The sequence below is a fragment of the Salvia splendens genome, chromosome 3 (assembly GCF_004379255.2).
Source record: "Salvia splendens isolate huo1 chromosome 3, SspV2, whole genome shotgun sequence".
In the NCBI taxonomy this organism is placed as follows: Eukaryota; Viridiplantae; Streptophyta; class Magnoliopsida; order Lamiales; family Lamiaceae; genus Salvia; species Salvia splendens.
The window spans coordinates 23,489,660-23,500,073 of NC_056034.1; the positions used below are offsets into that span (position 1 = coordinate 23,489,660).

At 43.5% G+C, this 10,414-nt stretch overlaps 1 long non-coding RNA gene across 1 annotated transcript; it reads left to right on the plus strand.

The window, feature by feature from the left end:
- Nucleotides 1-9,418: 9,418 nt before the first annotated feature.
- Nucleotides 9,419-10,186, plus strand: LOC121794626. Its single transcript, XR_006049324.1, has 2 exons — nt 9,419-9,609; nt 9,987-10,186. It is a non-coding gene; the product is annotated as an uncharacterized LOC121794626 (long non-coding RNA).
- Nucleotides 10,187-10,414: the final 228 nt, after the last annotated feature.

The window sequence follows — 10,414 nt, forward strand, 5'->3', positions numbered from 1 at the left end:
AGGCTGCTGCTGATGATCACTGGATGTGAGTTCTCCTCTCCGAGGAAGGCATACTTCAAATTCGATGGCAATTTCTTCAGCTCAACTTGGGGTGGAAGTGTGTCTTCGGGTAGAGGGTTTTTCTCAGCCTCTCCTCCTTTCTCTAATTCTCCCTCTGGAGATTCCTCTATACTGACTGGTAGCTGAGCCCCTGTGGCTCCAATGAACTCTGATTTCTGGCAGAAGTCCTTAATTGCTCCTACTATCTCTTCATCAGTCAGCCCTTGGCTACTGATCAGATCACACCATGCAGCGGCTTCTACGTCAGCTTGCTCATAGACATCTAAAGCTTGGAGCTTTTCCTGCAATAGTTCGGTCTCAAGAAAATCTTGGGCTAAATGGTCAATCACATCAACATGGAATAAATTTTCAGAATCGATAGGCTTTTTCATGGCCTTATTAATATCAAAAGTAAACTTCTCCCCATGAAAATCAATGCAAATTGTTCCCTCAGCCATATCTACTATCGTCTTGGCCGTTCTCAAAAATGGCATACCTAACAATATTCCACTAGATTCCCTAGCCTCGGACTCACTCATTTTGATCACATAAAAGTCAGCAAGGTAGGTAAACTCATGCACTCTGACCAACACATTCTCTAAAACACCCTCAGGACTTAAGCATGACCTATCAGCCAGTTGGATCAACACCCTAGTACTCAACAATCTAACCCCCTTCAATTGGTTATAGATCGACAAAGGCATGACATTAATAGAAGCTCCCAGATCACACATTGCATACTCGACTTTCACATCTCCTATTGTTATAGGCAAGGTGAACATACCTGGATCGGCCCTCTTGGGCAGTAGCTTCTCCTGCACTATTGTTGATGCGATCCCTTCTACCATAATTTTTCCATCCTCTTGGGCTTTTCCGGCTATGAACTCCTTAATAAATTTCCCAAGTGGGGGGTATCTTCACGGCTTGGAGGAATGGTATGGTAACATCCAGTTTCCCGAAAATTGACAAGTAATCCACTGGGTTTTCCTTCTTCCTCTTAGTTACGAAACGGTAAGGGAATGGTTTCTCCCCCTTTCTCTCCTCTACCGGTCCCTCAGCAACCTTCTTGGGACCTTCCTTGGGCAGATTCTGGGTCTGAGTTTCCTTAGTTCTGGATTCTACCTCTTGATGGGGTTCCTTCCTGACTAGTACGTTCTCGGGCTCGCCTTTTCCACATGGTGTTTCTCCCAAGAAAAATGGGTCCTGCATCTGGGGTAGAGGTCTGCGTAGCTCTTCTTCCGAGACAACGTCCCCCAATAATGTTGCTCCACTTGGTTCTCCACTAGACTTCTTTGGCTGGGGTCCTTCATAGGTAGTGCCGGATCGTAGTGTGACTTTGCTCACATTCGCCTTTTCAGGCACATGGACTGTGGACGGGAGTTTCCCTGAGTTTCCTTTCATTTCACCCATCGAACTGGCCAGTTGGGCCAACTGCCTATTCATCATATCCATGTTCGCCTTATGCTCCTTCTGGGCACTCTGCATCCCTTGCACTACTTCATTATGGGATTGTAACTCACCCTTGATACCTTGCTGTGATGCGAGCAATTCTCCCATCATGTCCTCCATAGATCTCCTTGACCTGCTAGGATATTGGGATTGATTCGGCCCTTGGTGCTGGTTATACTGGGAATTTTGGAAATTTTGCTGGTTCGGGTTAGGTGGGTATTGGTTATACTGGCTAGGAGGGTTGTACTGATCAGTATGATATTGGTTCTGGTTCTGGTTTTGGAACTGGGTTGGGTTTTGCTGAGGTGGTGGTCCTTGGTTAGGTTGACTCTGATAATTTTGAAAGTTCCTCTGGTGGGGTGGTACATAAACAGGGTTTGGGTTTTGTGGGTGTTGGTTTTAAGGCTGTTGACTGTGAGGTTGTTGGTTCCTTCCTGACCAGTTGAACTGGTTGTTTGGATTTTCCGGGCCACGGTTGAAATTCTGGTTCGGGTGGGGGTTGTATTGGTTCTGACCTTGACCTTGGTTTTGATTTTGGCTCCCATCTCCCCATCGAAAATTCGGATGATCCCTCCATGGTGCATCTCGTTGTCTCCCTTGGATCCAATGCCCACTAGAATTGTAATACCCAACAGCGTTGACTTGCTCCATATTCACGAAGTCATTGGGCTGATCATAGCTCGGCCCTTGGTTCCCTTGTTCTGCACCCTTGTAGTTTCCAGCTGGGGAAGTTGGTGGCGCATTTTTCTCGATTGCGCTTAAGAGCGTCTTCTTCAATTCGTCCATCTTCAAATCCATCTTCTGTCCTATCTTCTGCTTCTGGTCAGTAGACAAGGCGCTGGCAATCCTTTCTCTGCTGTAACCATCTCTGGAATTGTCATACTCCTTTTTTGCGCTCAACAGTTTCCCTAGGACCCTTTTAGCTTCGCTGACCCTTAGCTGCGTGAAGCTTCCTCCTGACGAGGAATTCGCTAGATCCTTGGTTGCTTTGTTCATCCCTTCATAAAAGACATGGTGTACTTCAATATCCGCCATGCGATGGTTGGGGCACGCATCCAAGAGGCTCATATATTTCGCCCAGTAATCACTCAAAGGCTCAACGTACCCTTGCTTCACATTAGTTATCTCTCTCTTCAGCGCACTTGTCTTCGACGATGGGAAAAACTCGCCTAAGAATGCTGACTTGAAATCGGCCCAACTCTCAATGGAGTTGGGTGGCAGACGCATGAACCAAGTGTTGGCTTCCCATTTTAGGACAAACGGCAAAGCCTTCAATCTATAGTCATCCTCGGTCGCCCCTGCTGGCCTCCTTTGCGCCCTACAAATCTTACAAAACTCATGCAGGAACTCGTAAGGTCCTTCATAGCTCTTTCCGCAGTATGTAGGTAGAATTGCGATAACATGGGGCTTCACATCACAGGCAGTCTGCCTCGGGGTGACTACAATGGCTTGTGGTGGTTCTCCCTCGGTATGCGCGTTCAGGGTACCGATCTCTGGATCATCATCTCCGTTGGCAGCCATCTCCCCTGGGTTGCCTTCCAACAGTGGTATCTCTTCTGGTATTGGTCCTTCTATGGTGTATTGCTCCTCGTCGCTACTCGAACCTAAGTCTGACAGAGCCGTCGACAAGCCGGATCGAGTGGTTACGAATATAGATCCTCGCTGAAGTATCTTCGGCCTCCACTGGTCAGGAGCCGAGCTGCTTCTCATATACTGAAATAAAAAGTAAAGGAAAACGTTATGCACAATATATACGCCAAAGTATCACACGCAATAGCTTCAAATAATGACATCCATCCCCGGCAACGGCGCCATTTGAAAGAGCATGGTTTGCATAGGTGTCGCTCAAGCAAGGATCTATCCTACTGATCAGTATAAGAATCCCCGCTAGCCTAGAACCTGCTTTCAAAGAATCCTCAACCCTCTTCTACTGGGTAGTATATTGAAGGTAGGGGTCGAATCCCACAGAGATGGTGACGGTTGGACAGATTGCGGTGATATTTTGGATGGTTTGGTTAGCTACCACGCTTGGGTTGAGTCTCTACCTAGATGGGAAATTAAGATGGTGTCCTACTGACTAGGAAGGTGAATGGTGGTCGACATGTAGTGGTGTACGTGGAATTATGGTGGATGCGGTGTAACAGAAAATATGCGGAGTGTACTAGGTTTCTATAAAAGGCTAAACAGAAAAGTAGAGAATAAGTGGTAGTTGTGGTGACTAGGCTGACAGATCTCCAGAGTGTACTAAAGGTGAAGGACAAAAAGCAAAAAGCGTCTAAAAAGTAAAATGGTCCCAAACTTGGATATGGACATCATCTTCTTCAACAAACACAAACTAAAATCAGAAAACAAACCAGATTCAGCACCATAAAAACACAGATTAATAACTCACGAACACCGATCTACAATCAAAAATTCCAAATCGAAAATCAAACATCGAAACTGAAATCCCGCCTAATGATCAGCATGGAATAAAACAGGAAACACATAACTGCACCTTGCATTAAACAAACCTCTATGAAATAAAAGTAAACAGATTATGCTAACTCGAAGAAATAAACTACTAACTGTAAACACACGATTCGATACTCAAAACGACCAGAAACTCTAGATCTAAGCTAACTAGGCAGAAGGAAAAGAGATCGGCAAAGTAAACTGAACAGAAAACAACTTCATAGCATAAAACATGTTTGGATCTTCAAACAAAGTACTTCTAGGCGGTGAAATTCAAAAGCAAACAAAGATCCAGCGTAAGGAAAAACAAGCAATTTAACTACGAAAGCGAAATAAAAGTGTTTTGCCACGCCGGGCGATGGAACTTCTAACTACGATCTTGATGACTGGATGAGAACGTCTGGAACTCTGGGAACTTCTTAATCTTCAAGTGACCATGGCAGTGGTGAGGAACGAGTCTCTGGACTGGGCTGAAGGACTGAACTCCGAGAGAATTCTACCTAAGAGTGATGATGATGAAAAATAGATGTCTCTTCTCTCTCCAAGTGGCTTCCTTTTATAGGGAGGCTTACCCTTGATTTTAGGGTAAAACCTTGCGGTGAGATGACTTCTTTGCCCTTAATTGTGATTGATCAGTCCCAGCTATCCTTCTTCTACATCTCGAGCCATTTTTGCATGTGTACTGGTCAGTACGTAATCGTCCTGACGCCCTTTTCACCTGAAGTATCTGAAGTTTTGCCTACTGGCTAGAACACTCAACCTGCACGCTTAAGCAACTTGTTTTGCAGATAAAGTTCAAATATGCACATTATACTGACCAGTAACCAAGGCCTAGAATACGACTGATCAACGGGCCACCTAGGGTATATCCCATCTGCCAAGTAGTAGCCCATATCATGCTGGCTCCCGTTGGCGACAAAACTGATGGCCGGACCGACGCCCTGGCACTGCTCGTTGAAAAGGGGCGACGAGTTGAGGACGTTGAGGTCGTTGTTCGACCCGGCTACCCCAAAATACGCATGCCAAATCCACAGCCGGTAATCAGCTACGGCCTCGAGGATCATCGTGGGATTCTTTCCCTTGTAGCCGGTCGTGTCCTTTCCAGGTAGCGGGGCAGTTCTTCCACTCCCAATGCATACAATCTATGTTGCCTAACATACCCGGGAACCCATGCTTCTCCCTGTGCATCTGCATCAGCTCCTGGCAATCTTCGGGGGTAGGGCTTCGAAGGTACTGCTCACCGAATATTTCAATCACGCCATGACAGAAATACTTTATACATTCAAGGGCAGTCGACTCGCCGATGTGGAGGTACTCGTCCCACATGTCTGCCGCGCCTCCGTAGGCCAGCTGCCTGATTGCCGCAGTGCACTTTTGAATAGGTGTGTGGCCGAGTCTACCAGACGCATCGTGCCTGAAGCGGAAACACTTATATCGACGCTCCAAAGCGTCAACAATACGCATAAATAGGGCTCTGCTCATCCTAAAACGCCGCCTGAAAAGGTTGCCGTTAAACCGAGGCTCCGGTGCGAAGTAGTCTTCGTATAGCCGCTGATGTGCAGCTACGTGATCCCGCTCAATCACTGCTCAGCGGTGGACAACGGGTTGAGGTCGAGGTACCGCCGGCTGCAAGGCCCGTTGTAGCAGCCGGTCTATCTCTCGGGACGTACAGGCATCCAAATGTTCGTTCAAATGCCGTTCGTACTCCTCAGCATCCCCACCACTATCACTACTACTACCACCCGCGTTACTCATTTCGCGTTGTTGATCTTGTACAGAAATTAAGATAGAGATAGTACTCGTTAAAACAAGTAGTGCGAATGAAAATGACTTGCAAATCGCGTATATATAGAGTTCCGAAAATAAAAAAAAACTTAAAAATCCGCTCGCCGGTCGCTCGCCGATCGGGAGGCTGCAATATAGGCGAGCGGATCGGCGAGCGCCCGGGAATCGGCGTGCGCTCGCCGAAATTCTCGCTGATTTGGCGCTTGCCGGCTGCAATAGTTCGGCGAGCGCCAAAAATTGGTGAGCCGGTCGCTCGGCTATTATTGGATATGCTCTTATGGAAAAATCAAGTTTATAGGGCACTTGGCCTATAAAATAACGAAAATGTACCCATTTTGTTATCTATTCCATATATGGGAAAAACGCCAATGACACTGGCGTGTCTATAAGTAAAAACGCCAACACAGTTGGCGTTTTATAGTGTCATCGTATTTGAGGCGTATTTTCTACAAATACAGTTATATTAAAACGCCTTTGGGGTTGGCGTGTTTATTATAGTAGAAACGCCGAAGGGATCGGCGTGTTTATCAAACGACGCCAACAAGGAAGGCGTTTACAATTAAAATACGCCAACACGAGTGGCGTTTTACAATCAAAAGACGCCAACACAAGTGGCGTTTTACAGTTAAATACGCCAACACAAGTAGCGTTTTACAGTTAAATACGCCAACATGAGTGGTGTGTTTTCACATACCTGATATAACAGCCTCACCTCCCCCAAATCGCGAAAAACACACCACACACTTCACGAAAAACACAAAACAACGCCTCTTGTTGCGAATTCGCCCTCCTCTCCGTGATTTCGCCCTCCATTCATCAATCGGTGCTATTCTTCCCCAAATTCATATATTTTCTTCGGTTGGTATGCTTTATCTTTTACATTATTAGAGTAATTGTTGGATAGTTAGCTAGGGTTTGTAATGGGTTGAGAATTGAGTTGAAATATTGTGAATTTTGGATTGTTTGAATGCCGTTGTTGTTGATTATTATGTTGCATTGTTTGGGTTTAAGTGAATTTGTGTATGCTCGCTGTCCTCCGAGCATACCATGCTTTCTTGTAACTAACTTTGACATGAAATCTATTTTCAATATCCGCCACAATTGCTTTTAGCTTGTAGCAAGGATCGTTTTCTATCTGATGTCGAACACTCAACGCTATCATACCCGACGAAAGATTAGCGTGCCCGTTATAGTTACGATCCCCCATGCAAGTATGAGCAGTGCTAAACATTCTAATTTGCCAGTGTTCATCATGCTTTCTCAGTGTTGCTCGGCACTCCCACATACATTTCGGTAATGAGGTATCCTTCGGATTTCCTTGTGGCCACTTACAAACTGCATGCCATTTCTTTCCTTTACTTTCAGCAACTGTATATTGTCGGATTTTTTCCAAATGCCAATGAGTCACAGCTGCCTTCAATTCCAACTTCGTTCTAAATTTAGTATGCAAACCGACATTGCTAGGATCTTTTTCACTCCAATAATGCACACTGGGATCATCACGCTCAAAGTTTTTGGGATCAAAACTATCATATGGACCTGGTAAGGTGCGAAAATAGTTGATTCCACGCTGTGGGAACTGTGGAACTACTCTTCCTCCAACTGCCCTTCCACCAACTGATGTTTCTCCAACTGTTATTTCTCCAAGTGGAATGGATGGTCTTGAAGCAACAAATTGTTCATCATCCGACGGATCACCATCTGAGTCTGTACTAACCGGGTCGGTATCTACAGATGAATAAGGTGATTGTGGATCAAGAAAGTCGGCTTTATCAGGACCTATTATGTCCTCAACCACATCACAATTGTCACTTTCCCCTAAATGCATGCCTCCAGCTTCAAAATCTTGTGTTGCAGCAAAATATGGTTCTTGGGCTCTCGTAGACGTACCAACATCAAAATCTTGTGTTGCAGCAAAATATGGTTCTTGGGCTCTCGTAGACGTACCAACATCATAACTTATGACATGATGACTATGATGTTGAGTAATTGCCGAATACTCAACATATAATTCAATTAGACCTCCAATAACCATACTCTCACTAAACATTAGTTGCATGCATACTTCTTCTAGTAGAACACCTACAAACGTGACTCCGGATCCAAAGCATATAGTACGTTTCCATATTATTTGAATTTTATTTTCATATATGCTTATCCCAATCCTTTCACAAATTTTTTCCACAAGCTCATTGTACGAAATTGTTTCATCCAACATAATGAATCCTTTAGCAAAAGGAGGATCATACGAAATAACTGCTCCGTGAATTATTTTTCCACCCCAATATAAATTCGCACACCACGTCATACTATCTGCAATACTGTAAAACACAAATAAATATGTATTATTTTTACATTCATCATTATGTAGAGTGAGCCAAAAATTGGACAAAATATTTCTATTAAATACACTACAATATATATTATCATAACAATCCATTAAATATTGGTAACAAAATTAGATATCCTACAACATATAATAGCATAACAATTGGTCAAAATATTTCTATTAAAATATATACTATCATAATAATCCATCAAAATATTAGTGTGCCCATAGCAATTGGTCAAAATATTATATTAATTACACTACAATATATATTATCACAACAATCCATCAAATATTGGAAGACTAATGTTTGGAAGAATGAGTCTAAAATTTGAGATACTAACCGATTAGAAGGACTAATATTTGGAAGAATGAGCAAAAATTGAAATCTCCACGCTCAAATCCACCACCGGTTCGACCCGAGCAATGATTTCCTTAAGGTTTTTCCGCCTTGGGAAGGGTTTTCGCGTTTTGGGGAGGGAAAGTGTTTAGGGTTCGCGAAGTTGGGGGAGATTTGATTGGTATATATGGTTCAACAGAAACACGCCGACTAGGGTGGCGTGTTTATGTTAAAAACGCCGACCTCATTGGCGTTTTATAGTTGAACACGTCTACTACATTGGCGTTTTTAAAATTGAACACGCTAGCGCAGTTGGTGTTTTTTCTTGTAACACGCCAGTTGAGTTGGCGTTTTTATCGTAGCTGTATTTTGGAGAAAATACAGCTAAAATACGACGCCATTATAAAACGTTAATGTTGTTGGCGTCTTTACTTATTGAAACGCCTATGCGTTCGGCGTCTTTACTTAGAGAAACGCCAATGCAGTTGGCGTTTTTCCCATATATGGAATAGATAACAAAATGGGTATATTTTCATTATTTTAAAGGCCAAGTGCCCTATAAATCCGATTTTCCCATGCTCTTACATTGTAACCATTTTGCACAGAATACACATCTTCTCCATCATGTTCAAGCCGCTGCTTTTCAGTCTACGAAAAGAAAAGTATTTCGCTAAGGAGGTTGGTCTGTTAGGGCTCCTATCTGAGCCATTTCTGTCAATAACTGATGTTTGGTTCGTCGTATACCGTTTCTTAAAGAAGTGTCAAATTAGAGTCAAACAAATAGAACAATATAAATTTTATCGGGTTTTCGGGCCAGCCCATCGGGTTTTCGGATCTGGCCCTAACGGGTTGCGGGTTAATCGGGTGCGGGCTAATCGGGCTGTAATTTTATCGGGCTGGAAATTTTCAGCCCTAACCCTATAAATTTGGCGGGCTATTCGGGTCAGCCCACGGATTGCGGGCTAAATTGACATCCCTAGTTTCTTTATAGCGAAACAGCCCCATTTCTTCACCTCATTTACCGTAACACTCCCTTTGAGAAATGGCATATTGATTGGAAATTTCCCCAATTAACCCCAAGCCTGCGATTTTTCTTGCCCAACAATTCAATTTGACGGCATTTTCGCTCCTCTTCCTTCTTCGCGTCGGAGAAGACAGACCCAAGGAGAAAGCTCACTAATTCCGGCAAGGGCGGCCATTTTCAGTCGACGAGGTAAGCCTTTTCTGAATTAGCTTCCGATATGAACGGGTTTTCCCCTTTTCCGATATGAACGGGCACCCAAAATTGAATTAGCTTTTTCAGCAACGGATTAATGCCCTTGTTACATGAATTTGCTGAAATTATTGGCATCAATTATTTTGATCTGTTGAAATTTTTGTGAAATTTTGGAGAACCCTGTTACATGAATTTGCACTCTGTTCTTTGTCCTACATAGGTGTGAATGTGTATTTTTCCAATTTTTGTTGTTTCTTAGTTTATGTGGGCAATATGATGAAGATGGATTTCTCCTCCAGATGCTAATTTTTTAGTCTTGTATTCTGAATTTTTCTTCCCCAAAAGGCTCAAAATGCTGAATTGCTGAATTTCAGAAATTTGCTGAATTTCGAGCTTACCTCCTTCGAAAAAACGTGGTGCTTGGCTTTGAGAAAGAGTTTCAGCCGATGAATGGTGAAGATGCAGCTGCTTGTGTTAAAAAAAGGGGTGAAACATTCTAATTAGAATGAATTATGTATTGGAGGATATAATTGTAAACACATAAAAACTTCATGGAAAAAATGTCTTTTTCGTATGTCACTTTTGCTAAATGGGAAACAAAACATCATATAGCAAATATCAAAAAATGAGAAATGGAAAACCAAATAAGGAGCATCAGTTTTTGTAACTTAGAGCATCCACGACCGTGCTCTTGCCAGCGGCACGGTTGTGGGCCCGACCCCACTTTTTCTGCCTGCTCTCTGGCAAGAGCACAACACCCACAGCTGTGCTCTTCCGCAAGGACGAGCACAATTAATTTAAA